This window comes from Anser brachyrhynchus (genome assembly GCF_964034855.1).
Source record: "Anser brachyrhynchus genome assembly, chromosome: 1".
Classification (NCBI taxonomy): domain Eukaryota; kingdom Metazoa; phylum Chordata; class Aves; order Anseriformes; family Anatidae; genus Anser; species Anser brachyrhynchus.
The window spans coordinates 168,635,488-168,656,354 of record NC_137694.1 but is presented as its reverse complement, the minus strand read 5'-3'; the positions used below and the strand labels follow the sequence as shown (position 1 = coordinate 168,656,354).

Genomic DNA, 20,867 nt, shown 5'->3' with positions numbered 1-20,867 from the left:
CGATGTGAGTGCTCTTTAATGGCGATGCAGATCGTCAGTATTTATTTGTCCTTCTCCCCTTGCCTCTTATTCAAAATTTGGGAAGAGTTCAAGGTCTGATTCAGTTTCTGCTACTTCCCCCACTGTCACTCGATCACAGATTTCCACCACAGCAGCGCTCACAGTTACACATGGGTGAACAACTATTTTCTGTAGCGTATCAGCTATACCACAAATGATATCCCAATAAAACAACAACAGATCACTGACATTTTGTGTCAGCATTAAGAGCTGTGACAATTCCAATGAATGCAGCCCACATGCTGCAAGGTGGCTACTGAGTCAGAACAGTGCTTTTATATTTCCTTTTGCCACCCCAAAACAGGCATCTCCTAACTCAAATACCCACCTTAGCGTTACCTACAGTACCAACTCAGTTGTTAGATCCTTTTCATTTGGCCTTCAAATTGACATCAGCAAGTGCCAAAGCTTTAATATGTTAGACCCCAAAATTTAACTGTCTATAATAATAATCCGCAACAACCCCATTCATTTTGGGATGCATCAAAAATAGAGGAATAATAATAATAATTTACACAGAGATACACATGCAAACATACGAAGTATGAAATATAAATTATTCAAATGCAATATTTCTACATAATTTCATATATACATACAATCTGTATATATAATCACATTACATAATACTTTATGTATACATATAAAGATATATAACTAGAAAGGCGTACTATAAAGACTTCATACATTTGTGAGATCAAGGACGTTCTTTGCACCACTGAGTTTCTAGTCACTGACATGCAGAACAGCTGAAAAATCAGCATAAGACGTTGACTTCACTTCAGCATCTTTTTCTCTCTTTTTTTTTCCCTTTGCCAACTCTTTACAAAACCAAAAAAAACATCATTTCTTCTCTTTTAGCCATTCAGTTCTTATTAAGATCCCCTCGATATCCTAATGAACACTTTAGTCCGAGAATTTCCAATTCATTTCTGCTTATTTCAGTTGGTTTTACACCAGCACAACCCTAATACTGTCCCTTAAAAGATCAAAGGAAAGGAGAGAATTCTAATGAAATCAACTTTAATTCCATTAGATTTCAAGCTGTGCTTATGAATCTATTCCTTAGGGCCAATCACTAAAATGCCTCTTTCAGGCTTGTATTTTTTATTTTTTTTTTAGTATCTTTAGATATGCAGTAGCTCCTGACATAAGAATAAATATTCAGCAATGAATGTTTTTATAGTGTATATATTAGATACATATATATATGTGTATAAACATATATATATATATGTTTATATAGTGTATATATTGTGATGACCAGTGCACAGAAACAGATGCCTAATATACACTGGGCATACACTTGTTGCTTCCAACTTGCAACCCCACAGTATGTAAATCTGATCTAAAGTCACAAAGCTATTTCTGCCCCTCATTTTCATTGTCTCCTCTAAAGCAGAACTGTAACTGATCATTTGTAATTCATGTATTATTTAAAGGCTATCACAGTAATGTGTCATATATGACTGTAAAAACAGTGATGTCTACCTGGAAATCTGTACTACAACTGTAAAAAATCTACCTTTAAACTCTTTTCTCATTTTTCAATTATTATACCCAACAGTAGTAATTTTTTATTTTTGAAAAAAATGAATAATATGACCTCCATGATGCTATCAAATGTGTTAATGCTTTTAGAGTGACTAATATGAAATCTTCACTTCAAAGACGTAATACAAGTCAGGTGTCCCACATTGCAAGCAATTGTTTCAGTAACCTAACACCACTTTCCACAATAAGAATTAAACAGTCAATATTCTCTTCCTTCATTTATTAGTTCAAGACGGTTACAATTAATGTTTTGGTACAGTTATCTATTAAGAGCTCGTAAGAAGACTCAGCAGTGTGGTATATACATTTATCTATATAGGAAGCTTAAGTAGCACAAGGAACTGAAATTTGCAGAAACTGTTTTGTAAGTTTACACATTGGGATAATCTTTGTAACAGGACATGCAGACCCAAGATGGGGGATTTCAGAAAGGATTCTCTCCCTGTTGTGAAAGATATTATTTCAAAATTTCCACAGAACCATTAAAACCCTTTTTAAACGCTATCAGGGTACCGCAACTAGTATTGCTTGAAACACGTGCGCCCACACCAATGAAACTCCTTCAAATCCTTTGACACCGTGACTGAGGATGCCTGACACCTTGCATCCTCAGCTACAAAGTCCCTGGAACAAAAAAGGGCAGGGGCAAGGCTACTGATGGAAATGTATTTATATATATGAATTACTTAGCTGCCCCTGTGACTATATACAAATCTTTAAAAGACCAATAGCTTAAAGACCTGATCTGCACACTTAGCTGGGCATCTAAATCCCCTCTGCTGAATTGGAAATCAGGGACCCAAGTGCTGTGGCAGGTCTGGAACACAGGCTGCTTCCTATAAAGCAGAGCTTTACCTTTAAGTTCTGTCCATCTGTCTTTCTGCTACTTCCCTCTCCTTTACCACATACTTCGCCGCTGCTGTTGTAAACCCAAAGGTGATCATTTCTCAAAACAACCTGTCAAAAAACTGCTGCTATGCTTAGCTGGTTAATCAAATGCACCCCTTTTCAAACGTACATGCTGTTACTTTATCTGCCACTTCAAATTAGCAGCTCCGAAAATTCAGGTCCATTTGCAAACCACGGTCTGTCCCAATCCATTATCACATGACACTTGGTCAGCAAGCAGACTGTAAATTAACATTTCCATCTTCTGTTGTAGCCTTTTAGTCATAGTAATTACAATAAAATCTCTTTAATCAGCAGACTCATAAAACACCCAAGACGGATGTCTTTTATTTGAGGAAGACCTTGTGATGCACATTATGTCACCAGCTGCAAGGGGAGAGCACCAGGGCTTGCTAAGGCAGCAGGCGAGGAGGCTTTCTCCCAGTGAGCAATGATTCGAGTTCCCTACCGATGTAGTGCTTTCTGCTGCCATTAGCTGAAACAAAGAAAGACAAGTCGAGTTTTCTCGTGCATTCCCAGTATATTTCAAGTTATTTTAATAAAATGATCCTACAAAATGTCTGCAGATCACCTACACTAAGAAAGATGTGCTGCTGTAATATCATTTCTACAGTGTTCAAGGCAGCCTTTTCAGCGGAGCTTATAATTAAAACTGCTTTTGATGGTGAAATTGGGCCTCTGCTGTTAATCAAAGGACCAAAGACACCCCTCAGCATGCATAATTCTGCACCTCTTTGTTTCAGAGAAATCTTGACAGGAAAATAATGGTTCCTTCCATTTCTTTCTTCTGTGTCAGTTAACCAGGGAAGGTTATTCTGCTTGAGTCTCCCAACTGCTACGGCATAAATTACTGGGGGGGAAAAGAGTTGGAGACTCATACTTCCCAGGAAACGCTCTGCACGTGATTTGCACCGGGGATGAGTGAACTGACTTGGGCAACACAACATTTGCCAAAACCTCTGCACATGACCCAGACCAAACTCAGCGACCGTTTTAAGTTTGGGAAAATTTTAGTCAGGGGAAACCGTCTGTCCCCGACACCAAGCCCCTTTCCCATTCTTCAGGTTTCCCCAAATATGATCTCATCTCAGATCCAGCTAACCACAAGCACAGCACTGCCAAGACTCTTCAAGAGCTTGCTAGACCTGAAAACACATTTTTTTCCAAAGCTTCTCTGTGGAAATGGGGTCTATGTTAGATAAATCTTCAAAGGTCACCAATTGCATTCATTTTCAGGTGAAATTCTTAGGTTTACAGGACACATCTGGGTTTCCAAATTATAGAACCAATCTGTAGGGCACAAGAATTTGTGACAACAGAGGGGGAAAATTAAAAGGTACACAAAAAATAATGGGGAACATATATGCAGAGAGAAGAAATACGAGAAGCTTTGTTCAGTTTCAGTCTTCAAGACCAAACAGTTGCTGATCCAGCTTTGCAGTGTTTTGATCCTGCCATTCCCCAGAGAAAGTAAAGAAGTTTAATCTTCAGACAAGTATTGAAATCACTGCAGCTAGAGGTAAAGAGCTCTCAAAAATAAACCATCTTGGTTTGCAAAAGCTTCTTATACTTGAAAATTTCCCTAATCATTCTTCTTAGAACATGCAAGTTCAAGACAATAAATCCAAACCTTTCCTAAAGATGATCAAAATAACGGTGGTAGATGTCCTAAGGCAAACCTGACCATAAGTTAACTACACCTGTGCTGCTTCCTTGAGGTTACTGGCCAGACAGGCCCATAAAAGACACAGATATCCCCTCACCTTGGCTGTATCCCCCCCGTGGTTCCACGTGCTTCCCTTCTACAGGACATTCATTATTCAAAGGGCGACGAAGCTGGTGAAGGGCCTGGAACACAAGTCCTATGGGGAGCAGCTGAGGGAACTGGGGTTGTTTAGTCTGGAGAAGAGGAGGCTCAGGGAAGACCTCATTGCTCTCTACAACTACCTGAAAGGAAGGTGTGGGGAGCTGGGGGTCAGCCTCTTCTCACAGGTAACTAGTGATAGGACTAGAGGGAATGGCCTCAAGTTGCACCAGGGGAGGTTTAGTTTGGAAATGAGGAGACATTTCTTCTCAGAAAGAGCAGTCAGGCATTGGAACAGGTTGACCGGGGATGTGGTGGCATCACCGTCCTTGGGGGTGTTCAAGGAAAGTTTGGACTTGGTGCTTAGGGACATGGTTTAGTGGGTGACATTGGTGGTAGGGAGATGGTTGGACCAGATGATCTTGGAGGTCTTTTCCAACCTTAACAATCCTATGATTCTTCTCAGGAAAGCAGCCATTTTAAGAAAATGCCAACATGAATTTCACATCAGTTTGCTCCTTTGTGTATTCCAGTGTTATTCAGGGAGAATGTGTCAGTAATTAACACAGGTTCATACCTTCCTTCCTAACATATAATGTTGCCCAACTGGATACGGCCCTCAGCAAAGGCCTTAGGAACACTGGAAGCACAGCTCCCTAATGAAGTCATTTACTTTATGCAATGATTTAGAGGTCCTTCTGAAAGAAGTACTGTCTTTATTATCTCAATATCTCATTTCATGATAAAGCTTATTTTCACTGGTTTTATATTTCCTCTATGCTACCCAGCTTGGTATTAAAACGCCAAGTGAAAAAGTTCCAGAAGTAACTGAAATATTTAATTTGTCTTGAGGAAATGTAATGAAGCTTCTGGAGAGCACATCATCAAAATCTTCCTACCAGGACCAGGTAAAAGCAGTCAGAGTAACAGCCATTCCTTTTTGGCTTGCAGTTGAAGACAGACTGGAGCTATACTCGCTGAAGATGCCACAGGAAGACATTCAGGGACACAATGATCAAAGAAGAAAGAGAACCTCAGATAAATAACAAGTATGACATTACCAGCAGCTAAATCCTATTCTAATCAAACATCATCATGTTGCTCTTACAGTGGACTCGAGGACACAGTAATACAAGATATCTCACAGGGCTTCATCTCATCTTATTTTTAGTTTTAAATTAGATAGCCTGATAAAGACGATGTCCCTAAAGGTCATTCCCACACACAAAACATTATCTCCTGCCACCCACAGAGATCATGGGGCACAGCCTTTCCATGCTCCACTTGGCACCCCATGTTAAAGAACACCATAATAAAAGCATCTTCTCGGCAACTCCCCACCCCTCCTCCTCAAACTACTTTCTCTTCCAGGATTACTGATTTATGCTGTTATACAACCCCTTCCAAAACTTACTTTGACTTTCTTCCCAGCCATGCTAGTCCAACCACTGGAACAGCAGGAGGGAGATTAAATGTGATACCAGAATGTCTCCTCCTTGGTCGAGAAGCCAATTTTTAAATTAGGAGCTGTTTCTAATCACTACCAACACTCTGTGAGCAAAAGGGTTTTATTTTGATCTCAGCTACAGTCAGAGCTAGGAAAAAGAACTATTATTTTGAAACTGAAAACTTTACAAAACGTTGAAGGACACATTCTTGATAGATTTTTTCATGCATAATCAAATGTTCTATCCGCAGGCATGGTCAGGGGGTGAAGATAATAAATTTCCATAATTCAGTCAGAAAGCATACAATGTAAACACTGAAGATTTAACAGCAAACATCTTCAGATATGCCCTGAGTCCTGGTGGGTGCATCCAACTAAGTCTGTGCACCAAGAAGCCTAAAGCTTGCCTGAAAAGGCAAACCAAATAAAATAAAATAAAATAAAACAAATTATCCTTGTTGTTTGCTTTCTCATAACTATTTTATGTCAAAGGTGTTGTGTAAAAAAGGGGAGGGAAAACGTTTCTGTAGCAATATATGCAAGAGTGTAGAAAAACACTTTTTTTTTTAAAAAGAGTGCATTAAAAAACAAGCAAACCACCACCACCAACAAAAAAAACACGAATCACATATCCTCCATACACAGCAACAAGCGGAGTTTCTTTCAAAAAAAAAGAAGTGTCATGTCATGCACTCCTCAGATTCATTCTTTCAGTGTTTCACCCCCCTGCCATTTATTTATGTGGGATCTCTGTAAGTGAAACGTTTTGATTCAGTATTTTTCTAATACCTTCCATTAGGCAGCATCCTTTATTACTGTTAAACTAGAAGTTCAGCAAAGTAAGGCCACAGTCCTGCAGGCAGATACATCTGAGTTTTGACACTCAGACCCCGTTCCTTAGAAAGTTGGCATCCTTGCAAAACCTGGATCACATACACAGACAGCATTTTACAGCAAATGTGTTATCACCCTCCCCTCATCTCCCCATATCTCGTTAAAAATTGCATTTTTCCAGCACGTCGGTCACTGTTCAGGCACTTTCAACTCTGATCCTTTGCAGACTAAGCCTGTATTTTCATTTCAAAGCCCTTTTCACTACTGCTTTCCAGCAGTAATAAACAGAGTTTTTCCAGGTAAAAGCTGTCTTGCTGCTTGACACTGTTCAGAAGCGTATTACAATGACTGCTACAGGAAAATATCTTAAAATCAGGCTAGTCTCCAACAGACTTTGAAACTATCTGAACTTTTAAATGTTCGTTTTCTCTGTGTCACTTGAAGCCTGGCAGTTACCTTAACTGACCCAGTGGAAGGAGAACACCAAGCAGCATCTCTCTGCGCGCAGCCAGGGCTGAGGGAGTGCAGAACAGCAGGGGCAGGACGAGGCACTCACAAGTGGGGGTTTTGAGCTACAAGCGGTGACCACATCGCTTTAACAAGTTAAAACAAAACAGCAGACCGCAGTCTGGTGAAAGGGGACGCCTTTCAGCATTTTTGTTTCCAAAGACTATTTAAGAAGAGACTTAAGTGTCCACAGACATGTACCAGGCTCCCCAGTCTACTCCAGACCTTTTCCAGCAGGAACACGGCAGCACATTCAGAACTCCTACAGAACTGGAAATGCCAACTCCACACTGACCTAACAAGTACACCATGTACCTCATGCCCCCCCCCCCCCTTTTTCTTTTTTTTTAACTAGAATTAAGACTGTTACCAGGGAAGACCTCTTACCTACCAACAGGGCATTAAAAATAATCGTATTTCCCTAACACCCGTGAAATACAACCAAGTCAGCAATACAACAGGTGGTCTTACATTGAAATGCCTTGCTTTTGTCATGTACAGGTTCAGGACATCATGATCCTTCAGAAAAGCTTTCCTGCACCTTTTCCACCTGACAGTGGGTAGGTATGGCAAGTCTAAATTAATACAGAGTCAGCTGTTCTTCTGCTGAAGAATACTTGGAAAATAAACCAGTAATACCCTCAAAAACAAATATGCTTTTACACTGGTTAATCCACTGGAAAAATAATTCAGTTTTTTTTTGTTTGTTTGTTTGTTTGGGTTTTTTTTGTAACGGAGGCATAGTTGCAAATTTTGCAACATCTCCAACAATGGGGTTGTGTCCTACAACAGTTTTCTACGTTCCAACACAGTACAAATCTAAAGTCCTATTACGAATACAGTTAAAGGAGGAAGGACTGTAGGTTTGCATGGCTTTACTCATCTCACCTGAAGATGCCAGAGATTACAGCAGCACCATTCAGTTACTCATGCTGGCATAAAGCACGGAGACTGAGGCAGGTGTCTCCTTCCCTCTCCATCTAATTGATAAGAAAAGTTCCTGAGGAAAAATGAGAATATAACTCAACACCTATGCATTTAGAAAGAGTATTCTGCATGAGACACGGTTAAAAAGTGTCAGTTAAGTGTTAAAAAACTTATCATTTAACGTGGAGGCTGGCCAGCCTTGAACAGTTATCTCAGGATCTCTCTTCTCTCCTAGCTAGAACCGAGCAACCACCACTGTCTGATTGAAACAAAACCAAGCCCACGAATCTTCACGTGGCTACTACGCCTGTTACCAAAAATACTTGTAAGGCTAAGACAAAATTAGTGAAATAAAAGGCACAGAACAGCTCCAACTGTTTGCAAGGCCGCTGCCTTGCTCCTCCTCTCAGCTTATTTTCTCTTCTCCCCACAGATACTAAACCAGATATAGTTAGGGATTAACTTTATAAACAGTGTCTGCTGTCAGTGGCACTTTTCCATGTGTTATTTACAGTTTTGACTGTATGAATCAATGAGTCCAAAACCTCACTGTCTGCTGTTTTGGATTTTGGAGGGCTCACAACGAACACAAACACGCCGTGCATCATAACCAAAGCTCACTGCCACCAGCCTTACTCGCACCGAGCTACACCTCACTCTCCAATCTCTGTGCTAAAATTGTATATTGCTGCTTACCTCCGTGTGTCACCTAAGTGCTTTCCATATAAAACTGACAGCAATAGGGAATTTCCTTAGCAGGCTCCATCAACTATCTTCATATTATGGAAAATACCTGCTTGAGGTAGTGGTCTGTGAGAAAACTTAGTGTGCTAGAGGATTTGGGGGATGTTTAGTGTGCTTAAGACACTTAAGTGTAAAGTCTACACTGAGCCATTCCTTCCCTGGTGAACAGGTCTTCTCTAGGAGAGGCTAAAATGATGGGGGGAAAAAAAAAAGAATGAACGAAAGAAAGCTAAAACACTCACTCAATTGCATCCAGCTCCTATCTGCCTTCTGTCTTTCTGATTTACATAAAACGCTGTAGTCAGCACTGCTTAATTTTTGTCAAGCTTCGGATGTTGGCAAAGTTTTGCAGAGACAGGCTACCAATAAATTAAAGGTTTATTTGCTCCTCTCTTGAGGTACACAGAGGCATCCCTCCAATTTTACCAGACTCTCCATTATTAGGCCAGTGTACCCTTGTTCGTGTCTCTGCAGCGGAGATCATATACCATACAGTAAGGCACAAAATGCCTCACTATCAATATTAACAGAAAAGCACTGTTCCATATTATTGATGCAAGTTATTATCAAAAAATTATTTTACAAATCTATTTGCCACAGTTCTCCTCCACTCTTATTTGCTGTTTATCTAGCTGCCAAAATCACTGAATTTAAAATGCAGAAGTGAACCTTACAATGAATATCAACTAACATCTTCTGACTGAACCACAATTTAAAATGTCACTTCCAGGCAAACAAGTGAGCAAAACTCATAAGGGCATAATTTATTAAAGCTGTAAAATGGACTGCTATTTTTTTTTCCTCTAGTAATGACAGAATTGGCCCCTAATCAGATGTGCATGCACTACAGGGAGTAACAGGATCACCCTAATTCTGCCAGCTGATTCAGGTTTTTATGTTTGTCTCAGTTCTTAACCGAAACCCATGCAAAACATTAAAGAAACATGTGCTATAGTCATGATGAGAGACTACATCCTCAAACATATTCAAAGGATGCCCCGTCCCACAAAACAAAGAAAATCACCTTTGTAGAAGGCCATAGCATTAGAGAAACATAAGGCTGCATGTGACAGTGTGGTAGAAACTAATTAATGTTGTCCTAAAAACCGAACCAGATAGCTTTAGAGAGGTTTGTTCAATTTACTGTTAAACCTTTTAGAACTCATGTTTTACAACTTCAGGAGGCAGCCTGTTAGGGTGCTTGGCTATCATTAAAGTTACAAAGCTTTTTCTTTGAAAACTAAACCTTTTTTACAATGCAGGATGGAATTGGAAATTTCTTCCAGTTTCTTCTCACCATAGCCTCAGAGAATATGAAGAACAAATGTTTATCATGCTGTCTATACACAATTTTTTCAAGAATTTGAAAATTTGCATTTTTTTCTCCTTTCGAGCCAAAACAATGCTTCTTTTTCTATACAGTTATTTCATGTTAAGCATTTATTAACTCAATTTTCCATTCTAAAATTATTTGTCACTTTTCTGTATTGATCTTCCTCTAACAGAGCCTGGATCTCACTTCCACTTCGCTGATTTTAATCCAGTCTTTTAAAGTCCTTGCAGTCCAGTTCAAAATGTACAAGGTTTGCTTAGTCTCAAGAAGAGGAGGCTCAGGGAGACCTTATCAATGTGTATAAAAATAACCTGCTGTTAGGGAGTAGAGAAGATGGAGCCAGACCGTTCTCAGTGAAGTATCCACTGAAGAGATAAGAAGCAATGGCACAACACAGAAAATCTCATTGACATATATGAGAAAAACTTGTGTGCTGTGAGGGCGTTCGAACACTGGAACACATTGCCCAGAGAGGTTGTGGAGCCTCCGTGCTTGGAGACGTTCAAACCTCAACTGGTCTGTCAACCTCAGCCTGCTCTGGGAGACCCTGCTTGAGCAGGGGGTTGGACCATTTAGTTATGCATCTGAGCATCTTTCACAATACCTGATTTGGTTGACTGGTCTGCAATTTCAGGATCTTTCTTCTCTCTCCATTTTAAGAGCATATTCTCTATGCACCCTCTTATGGGATCTCTCCAGTCCTTCATGATTTTTACATGGTAATTGTTCATGGATTCAAAACTACTTCAATTAGTTGCTCTGGGTAGCCCAGAATAAACTCCACCTTATGCCTACTAACCTGAATGCGTCTAACTTACAAAAATGTTCTTTAACCTGTTCTCCCCCTTTTCTGCCCTGTGTTCCTGCCACGTTGCTGGTAGCTTCAACCATGCTAAGCGTTTGATTCCAATTAACCTTCTTCATAAAGACAGAAGCAAGAAAGGTTAACCCGTATTCCAACTTATTGTGTCATCCTTTTTTTTTTATCTTCTCCTTTAGATAAGTCTTATAGTTCCCTTTGTCTCCCTCTACTTACAGAAGACCTTTGCTATTCAGAAAGCTTTCTTTTAATGCTACCTCCCTTACTATGTGTAGCTCAGCATTTTTTAATTTGTCCAGCATGCGTTTCATCTTCTTTTATCTTTAATAGTTATCGTGCTGAAAGAGTTTGAAAACATTTCTCCCTAATGCCCCCCATACCGTTGCTCAGATACTTCACTCTTATTAGCCAACAGTCTCAAATTAAGTCTCAGCTTACCTGCAGAGAGAAACCACTAAATGATCTCAGGTTTTTCATATTCTTTTGTAACTGTATTTCAAAGCTATGCTAAACAAATCAGTCAGAGAGCATCAGCCAAGCAGTCCACCCACGTTCACAACCTTTCTTTACCTAATGATAATTACAGATTGTACTACAGACAGCCTTTAATAAACAGCATCAAGTTTAGAAGGAAGACATCTGTAGGGACCCTTCTGTTGCCATGGAAATATCTGCAGGCCAAGCTGTCTTTAGCTCTACACATTACCTCCACATTAACCTATTATTATGCTTTTCTTTGGGTATTAGTACAAATTATGGACTAACTCACCCCATTCGGATTATTATAAACAATATTACATCTGACTCTGAGGAATTCCAAATAACAAGGAGTCACAAACGCTCCAGAAAAGGGTAACTTCCTTCGCCTCCAGGCAAACCGAATACTTGCCTGATGTTGTACAGGATTTATTTTTGCAAGGTCCTCCTGAACATTTTCAGCTTCCACTGACAACCGGGGGAAGTCAGGGCAAGGCAGCAAGGAGCTGAGCTCTACAACCAGCAAGGCAGTTTTGGAAAGCCAGTGAGTGGCTCACAACTAAATCTCTTTCATGTTGCTATAACAGTTTGTATGAAACTTAAGTCATGTCAGTTCAAAACATTAAATAGTTGATTACTTTTTATGACTACCTGATTAAAGCAGTAATAGTCATGAATGCAATGAACAACAATAAATGACCTTGAACTTAGATGGTATAGGGACAGGCACTATAAACGTGTACAAAAGACAGACTCTCTTACATAGAGGACCTTTCATCAAGAAGGACCCCCAAAAATTTTGCAACTATACACACATAACACCACTGAAATGTGGTCATTCCAAGGGTAGAAGGCATTAGGAGACTTGCAAACAGCATATAGCACAACAGTGAGATCTTTAACACCCACAGAGCATAAACAGGATCTCAGTTTTTAAGATCTCATCCAAAAGACACCCACACAGACAAGTGCACGGTATTCAATTTACTTATTTCATATAAATGAAGGAAGAAATTAACCTCTGCTGAGACATGAACCGTTGGTCTCAAGAAGGGTGAGGGTTCCAAGCTTGAAAATTAGATTTTTCATAATTAACTATGACATTTTGACTGCTTCTCTAAAATTAAATAGGACATAATTGAAGATGTTCCTTACTTTGATGATATTTCATATTGTCAATAACTTTTAAACAGAAAATCAATCAGAAGAGTTTTCCCTAGTGGCTTGAATTGCGACACTGAATTTTTTCAACAAATATTTAATCACAGACTTTCTAAGACTGATGTCCAATGAAACACAGGCAACATCGTAAGCAGGAATCGAATGACATAATAGAAAACCTGTGAAAAGTAGATATGAAAAGAAAAAGGAAATAAAAGCCACAGCTGCTGGTACTTACCTAATATGAACAGTATTTGCTAGTGAAAATGCTGCTAGTGGAGTTTCTCAGAAAAAGAAAATAATAACAAAATTATTTTCTACATAACTTTTTTTCTGTATTTTTCTAACACTTTATATGTTTGCAAAATGAAAAAAAAAATGTCCAGAGTGTGACGAGTGATTTAGGATCTATTTTTGAACTGCAGACTCAAAAGAAAAGTTCACAGAAATCCTCCCGTAGACCCCAGAAAATACGCAGTTATTGCTCAGAAGTAACATTATGCTCAGTCAACAGTTTAAAACACCTATTTTCATCATAAAAGCTAAGCTCTCTCTCCTTTTCCTTACTTTTGATCTCTATTTAATTTCTGTTTGATCTTATCCGCTCCAACCAAAAAATCACTCCTTCAAATAAGCATAAGGATGTTGTTTTATGCACACTGTAAAATTAGAACAGGCTCACAGGAGGAAAATCTTCACATAATAACAAGCAGCCGTGCTACCATCAGCGCCAGACACACAGCACCACAGCCAAGGAATTAACTCATCACCTCTGTCTTTCTAGCCACGAGAGGCGTGTGTATTACACCACCATCCCAAGGTCAGCACAAACTGACACCAAACCGCGTCACTCTGGAAGCAGCAATCCCACCGCTCTCTTGCCCCCAACTTGCCTCCTCCCTTATGGTGCTGCAGGGACTAGCATGGGGGCACCAGGGAACTGGCAGGTTGGAAATTGCCTCTTCCCCTTGAAAAAGGATTCATTTTTATCTTGTTTCAGCTCTGATGTTGTGGAAGTACTCCTGCTGGTGAAGGGGAAGGAGGTTGAGGCAAATCCCATGCAGCCAAGACGACAAGGTAGTAGGATGCTGAGTACTGGCAGCAAAAGTGACCATGAAATGAAGTGGGGGTCCCAGCGGTCAGTCCCAGAATCACAGAATGGTTTGGGTTGGAAGGGACCTTAAAGACCACCCAGTTCCAATCCCCTGCCATGGGCAGGGACACCTCCCACCAGACCAGGTTGCCCAAAGCCCCATCCAGCCTGGTCCTGTATAACCAGCTAACATTCGGTGCTGCCTTCTTCTGTAAGCCCGCTGGGATCTGTGGGACCACGCACAGATAACTCTGTCTTCCCACTGTCCGAAAAACTGCGTGTTTAAATTCCATGATCACCTACTAATATTTGCGCAAAACTCTCCATTTGTTCCGTGCTCATGATAAATGGCCATTGGTGAAGGAGCCAACAGGTCATGTTTGTTATTCCACTATCGCTGATGACTGCTTGATGCTCTGTTTCATTTGGAAGATGCCAATGAATGGATGATGCCTGATGAACAGCAGACAACACGCAGTTCAGTAATATTATTTTTTAATTAACAAGGAAAATCAAAGATATCTGCAGATCCTAAGTTCAATCCAGTTCCAATTAAGACCAGTGAGATAATGACAAGCAATCTAGCTGCATTTAGCTGCACAGCAAACGATCTCTGGTAGCATTACTAGCTTCACAGACAACCTATTTGCCAAAAACAATGCACCTATTTAAAGAAAACCCACTAGCACTTTCCATATATAAAACATACATTCATCTGATTTATGAGACTGTTTTAAATTTCAAAGTAGGCACAGAAAATAATTTTTGAAACGATATCCTTTCCAACTGACCAAACGCTGAAGCAATGAAGAAGTGGAAGTAGGTAAGAGCCAAAGCAAGACCTATCAAGAGGGACCCATTTCCTAGGCTCCGCGCTCAACAGCTTCGTGCTGGAGAAGAACTTGCCACTTGACATACAGCAGTAGCACAAGTGAGAAGGCTGATGCTAATTAAATCAAGAGATTGCCACAAAAGGTCATGTTATTTAATACACAATATTCTTGGGCCTTTAAAGAACACTTAACATATGGCACTTACATTTTTTAAGTCAAATCTAATAGACTTTTCTTATATTCTTTGTATTAGATCTCTGTTTATGAAGACTTGCAGAAAGAACATGCAATACAAGGCAGTAACACAAAATGCATAGGGGAAAAGTAACCTATGTCAAGCATACACAATGCCAGCACATAAACTGATCACACATGCATACATAGGTGTCCTAGTGATAATGGGTTATATTAGAGTAGTTTCTGCTGGGAAACAAAGCTTCTTAAAAATTATTTTATTGATTTTTTTTAATTTTAATAAGATACCAGATTATGCAGTAGGATGTGCAACATTTCTTTAAGTGCTGCATAGAACATAGACATGGACAAAGCGGTGAAAAGACTTCATATTTTTCAGGAATTAATTTCACTTACATTAAGGACTTGGATTAAATTGTCCCCCTTTTTAGGCAGGAGGCTGGGGGGGGTTAGGTAACATTTCTGTTTTAAGCCAACCACAACTTAAAGCACGAAAACTTGTAAATCTATATTTAAATCTGTATTTTATATGACATCACTAATGTCACAAGAGACCTTGAAACTACCGTGGACACTTGTCTGAAAACATCAGCTCAACAAGGTTCGGACATTCTCTGACCATCTGTGCTGGTCATCCATTCACCCTTACACAGTGGAGAAAAATCACGGTGCCAGCAGATAATTTGTTTTGCCTGTCTTAGCAAGGCAAGGTGATTCGCTCAGACACTGCTAACAGTTAAATACCCAACTTACTGAAGAAGAATCCCACATCCATTATTTGTAAAGGTATTGGGAGCGCTGAAAAAAAAATGCAAAAGGCTATAAGGATGATCGCAGAAGTGAACATTCAAAGATACAGAAAGTAGATGATACATTTTGGTTTCAGCAAAAGATGAAGTCCTACGATAAACACCTTAATCCTGACTGAGATCAAAACTGTCCTAAACAAAGCAAGAACAAGTGCAATTAGCAGACAGTAGCCATAAAGCATGTGAAAATAAGTAGTCTTTCATGTAACAGTTATCACCGCTTTGCCACAGGTATTCAGGAGATCAAGAAGTACAAAAGAGTTTAAAAAACTGATTAAACAGTTTCACAGGGGAGGGTTCATCAGTGGTTATTAAACGCAAAGGTTAATAACCTTTATTGTACAGCAACGTGATTAACATCGCCTGAAAACAGCTGACTGATAGAAGAGATGTCTGAAGAAGAACTGCACGACATAGACCTTCTTCATCTTCCCTGTTTTCCTCACCTGTTGGAGACCTTATTGGAGCGTGTGGCCAAATGTGCCTTTGGCTTGACTTGCCATGGTGGTTATGGGACTTGTGAGTAAGTCAGCCAGCTCTATGCAGGCAGATGTAAACCATTAACTGTTTTAATGCACAGTATGTTTCACCGCATACCCATGTAACAACAGGTTTGTTTGTTTGTTAACTGTCAATTTAGGCCTTTTTGTGGATTTTAGCACTCAAAATATCAAGCCTGGTACTCATTCAGATGCCATTTGGATACAGATCTAACCTACAGCTTGTAAAGCATTTACTTGGTTATGTTCCCCCGTAACAAAACCATGCAGGTCACGATTTGAGATAAGTACGAAATGAAGGATCAGTTTCTTCCTCCAGTACAAGTCTGTATTTCTCCCCAACTAGAGCAAACGTGCAGCATTGGGAGGGCAGGGCTCACATCGCTCAGCTTCCAGGGGTTGAAGGCTTTCCGAGGCTTTTCCTAGGGCTTGGGATTCAATCGGTAACACACAGTAACAACAGTTTGGCAGGCCAAGGTATTCCCTAAGTCTCACCCATTCACCCACACTGCCTACCAGTGAGGCTATACACTGTGGCTAATACCAGGGCTATTCCGCACCCTGCTGTTGAAGTTACCCAGGGCATCTGACAGGGTTAAAAGATCTACAGAACATTAAATCAGGGGCTGGAGTATTAAAGACAAGAACTGTACTTCGATTTAAGAACTCTAGTGAAATACACAGCATCACTATTTAGGTTTTGAGCACATTTCTGTTTTTCAGTGGCAGAAACTTGACAAGGGGTCAACACAACACAGTAAAGATGAGACTACATGTACTGGACATTGAACTAATTCTTCCTGTTAGACTCAACAAAGTTCATTGAACATCATCTACTGCAGCATTCATCTTATCCCCACACCTCCCCAACCCCCTCCCCTCCCCCCCCCCCCAAAAAAAAAAAGAAAAAAAAAAAGAAGATCAACTAAACGAATACCTAGATTTTGCAAAAGGCACAAACTCCTTGTTCTTATCAGGGCGCAGTGGAAGCAATTGTTTCCCATCCATGAATTCTTTACTGACTTACAGGCTGGTTAGCCTAGATAAACTCTCATCCATACATTCTTCCCTGACAACTGAACTCAGATAAGGTTCTCCAGCTCCAACCTGACCAGATTAAGATGGTCAGGGCATTCGTGACAAGAGTGCCTTCCTTGGCCCAGCAGAGCCCAACCTTATTTTTCCTTTGTCCCGCCGAGCTTGTAAGAGTGATGAGAAGTTCTTTTACTTCCTCAAGGTCAGGCTTGAAGTAATGAGTAACAGTGAACTAAATGATTTACGTGGGAGAAGACACACTCCGAATTCAAAATTAAACTGAGTCTTTAGCTGAAGCCAGACCATAATGAATATATTTATCTGTAGCTCATATGAAGAGTGTTTTTTTGAAAGCTTCAGTTTAGGCACTTTTTCCCTAGAGCAAACTGATAAGTGAATTTTAAGAAATGTCTATAGATATACACCAACATGCTACAGATAAACAAAACACCGAGAAGAAGAAATGCATAAAGGGAAGAATCTTGCACTGAAGCTCAGATTTAAAACCCTGGACATTGGATTAAAGGTTCAAAACCTTTAAGTTGTATGAAACAGGAACACTCACCAACCAGTACTTGTATTATTCACATTGATCACTGATTTCTAAAAGCTGATTTGATCAAGTACCTCCTGCTATTAGCTGATGACCTTCATTTTTAAGCCATTCTACAGGCACAGGGCTCTGTCGAAGGTAAAACATTGCCACTTCATGTTCCGCACATCATTTCCAGGTTATTAGCCTTCTCATAAAGAATGGGGAGGTTGTTCATTTCAAGATCTTTCCTTGGGATACATGTCAAGACTACAGTAACACTGTAGTATAACTCATTAATAATGTGAAAAAGAAAATAATCCTATGACCACACACCAAACAAAACTATGTCTTGGGTTGTATCTTGAGCTTGAGCTGTTGAGTCTCCCATTGTTCCTGCAGGCAGCAGTAATAGCTGGTTTGTTACACTCAGAAAGAGAGAGAACATATTGCGTGGAGTTTGATTTTCCTTCAGGTCTGTAAGGAAAGGCATCAGACTTCGTGTTTCTTTGGTGTAAACTTGCAAGTCATGTGCCTAGGGGCTTTGCTGTCAGTTTTTATATGAGCAAGACAAGTCAGAAGGAGATACTATTCCCACTTACAGCATCTCACTAACTCTCAGATGAATATGACCTACCTATGGAATATACTGGAGAAGGAAACATGATGTAGGTCAGGTTTCCCTCCTTGAAATCACTGTCTTTGAAACTAAGTGAAACAAACCAAAAAATAAAATAAAATACACTGTTCAGAGTGCCTTTGCTCCCAGAAATGTCTAGGTATAATCAGCAGGGCATCAAAATAAATAATGATACCCTCACACCATTGTTTTTGCTCAGTCATGCCAGGACGATCTTACTGTTTCATGTGAGATAATGATGCAATAAATCTTAACAGATCTGTGCCACTGCACTTTTTTTTTTTTTGCATGACATGCTCCAAGATTCCTAGCATACAGATACATCGCCCTCATAAAGAAAGGCCTTGATCCTGCAAGTCCTTGTGCAGCTCAAAAGGTTGATGTACTCCATTACCAGAAACAGCAGAGGCTACACACAGGCGCTATTAAGGACAAGCCTTGAACAAAGCTCTCCACTATCTTTGAAAACTGCCATTCCTTTGCATGAACAATCCCTCATGTTCAGAAAAACAGCCTTAAAAAACACCCCGTGAAAAACAGCAGCAGACTATATGGCTGCATGGAAAGCTCTGCATCATCCCAACAAGGACGGACTGCGCTGCTGTGCAGTTCCGTTGTTTCATGTAGTGTAGCTTAGCATTCCTTTATTCGAGTCAAGACACCTGCCTCGTTCATCCTTTCAGCACCTGCAAAGTGTGTGATGATGCCTAAAGTACACGTTTTGTCTATGTGACATGACTACAAGCACAACCCATGAGTTAGGGTTGCACAGATGCAACCAACAGCTTATCGCCTCTCTTCCTCTTCCCTGCACACCCCTTCAGCTTCACGTCTGCTCTGGCATTTGTCTGACTCCTCAGAAAGCCGAAATTACTGCCATTTCTTTTACCCCAGTCTGCTTTTAGGCCAGACTGGCAAGCTGAACCAGCTCACTGACGGGTCCCATCAGTGCCAGTGTCAGCTCAGAGACAGCAGTGGAGGAGTTGGGGAAGGGGAGAGGATGGGGAGAGCAAAGGAGTAAGACAAGCTCTTCCAAAATGTGGTGCTCAGTGCCTAACCTGGCTTCCACTACAACTAATGGTAAAATTTTTACTACAAGGAATATTAAATTTTGTTAAGACTGCCCTTCTTCCAGCGCATTTCTAGAGAAGCCATTACATTCTTTTATTAAGCCTGTTTGCTAACACAGTGTGTTACACTGCCAGAGAAAGCAGAGACCATCATTTAGAAGAACAGCACAGACAGGTGGAAGAACCTTGTTAGCTGTTGCCCTGAGGTTTGCGTATCTGTAAAAGAAGAGAAGGAGCGGGGCAGCTGAGAGAAAGCTGCAGAGGAGCACAACCCCCATGCACGTCACTTATCTGGACATGTTCCCTACTCACTGACTTTTTTTTCCCTCCTCTTTTTCTGGCCAGAAGGTTTTACAGAGCTACAGACTAAATGCAAATAGCACATGTTCAACTTCTATGACTCCTGACTAATCAGGGTTTAGAAATAAGTACTTGTAAGAAACACCAGTGCTAAAATCCTCCTCCTCAGCATTTCACATTGTGTTAGAAGAGCCAAGAAAGACAAAAAGAAAACATGCTGGTCAGTTATTTAAAGGGAAGACTCAAAATAGTTACTAAGGAAGGCAGAGTTGTGAAATCCTCATCTGGTTTTCTCAGCCGCTCCACAAATAATCCACACAGGGTTCATGTCAGCCTGTGGCTGCTGGTTTGGTACCAGCACCCACGGCCGTGCCGTGCACGAGCACTTCCCAGGTTAGCAGATGGGCACAGCAGGACCTGGTAAAGGACTGCAGAAAGCTCCAACAGAGATGTTCCCAGAGCAGGCTTTCACAGGGGGAATGGAGAAGGTCGATTATTGAAGATACAACCTCTCCTTTTTTTTACAGGGTGTAGCTTTCTCTTAAAATTCCCACTCAGCAGTTATTCATTACCTGTTTTCTCCTGTTAGAGAAACTATTCTGTTGACATGGCAACAAATTCCCACCCTGAATTTCTGTCCCTGTGCCTCCTTTCAGCTCCTGAGGATGGCGAATATCAACCAATCCTTCTCTAGCGTTTCATGCTATTACTGTCTATACCCTATCCCTTCATATGGGCTTTTAATTAAATTGCATCTGGCATCCATAGGTGCACACGGTCATCATGTTTTCTGGCAAACAACTCCAACAACAGAGCTGGGAACTGAGCTGCAGTTCAGGAACGTGCTCACATTAAGAAGCCATGCCTCAACATACAGGGAAAGTGGTCAGTGTTCAGTTCTCAAGCTATGTCATGCACCTTTTCAGATATAAAATTATGACTCAGGAGAAAAATATAGCACACAATGGCAGCCAGAAGGGTCACCTGTACCCTGGTGTGCATTAAGTACAGCACTGCTAGCTGGTTGAGGGAAGGGATCGTGCTCTGCTCTTCGCTGGTGCAGCCTCACCTTGAGCACTGTGTGCGGTTTGGGATGACACAGCATAAGAAAGACATAAAACTATCAGAAAGTGTCCAAAGGAGGGCTACAAAGATGGTGAAGTGCCTAGAGGGCAAGACATGTGAGGAGCGGCTGAGGTCCCTCGGTTTGTTCAGCCCCGAGCAGAGCAGGCTGAGGGGAGGCCTCATGGCGGCCTGCAGCTCCCTCACGAGGGGAGCGGAGG

The 20,867-nt window shown here is 40.7% G+C and overlaps 1 protein-coding gene across 20 annotated transcripts in view; it reads right to left on the bottom strand.

Annotated features, from left to right (window-relative positions):
* Window positions 1-20,867, bottom strand: part of KLF12 (KLF transcription factor 12) — a 246,156-nt gene that overhangs the window by 115,091 nt on the left and 110,198 nt on the right. Inside the window, exon 1 of one of the 20 annotated variants that reach the window (XM_080556826.1) lies at window positions 20,157-20,282. The exons of 18 other annotated variants lie outside the window; for them this stretch is intronic. The gene's annotated coding sequence lies outside the window, so the exon portion shown is untranslated. Of the gene's footprint in view, window positions 1-19,839; window positions 20,136-20,156; window positions 20,283-20,867 lie in introns of those variants that run through there. One more of the 20 variants, XM_080556825.1, reaches the window with a different exon arrangement.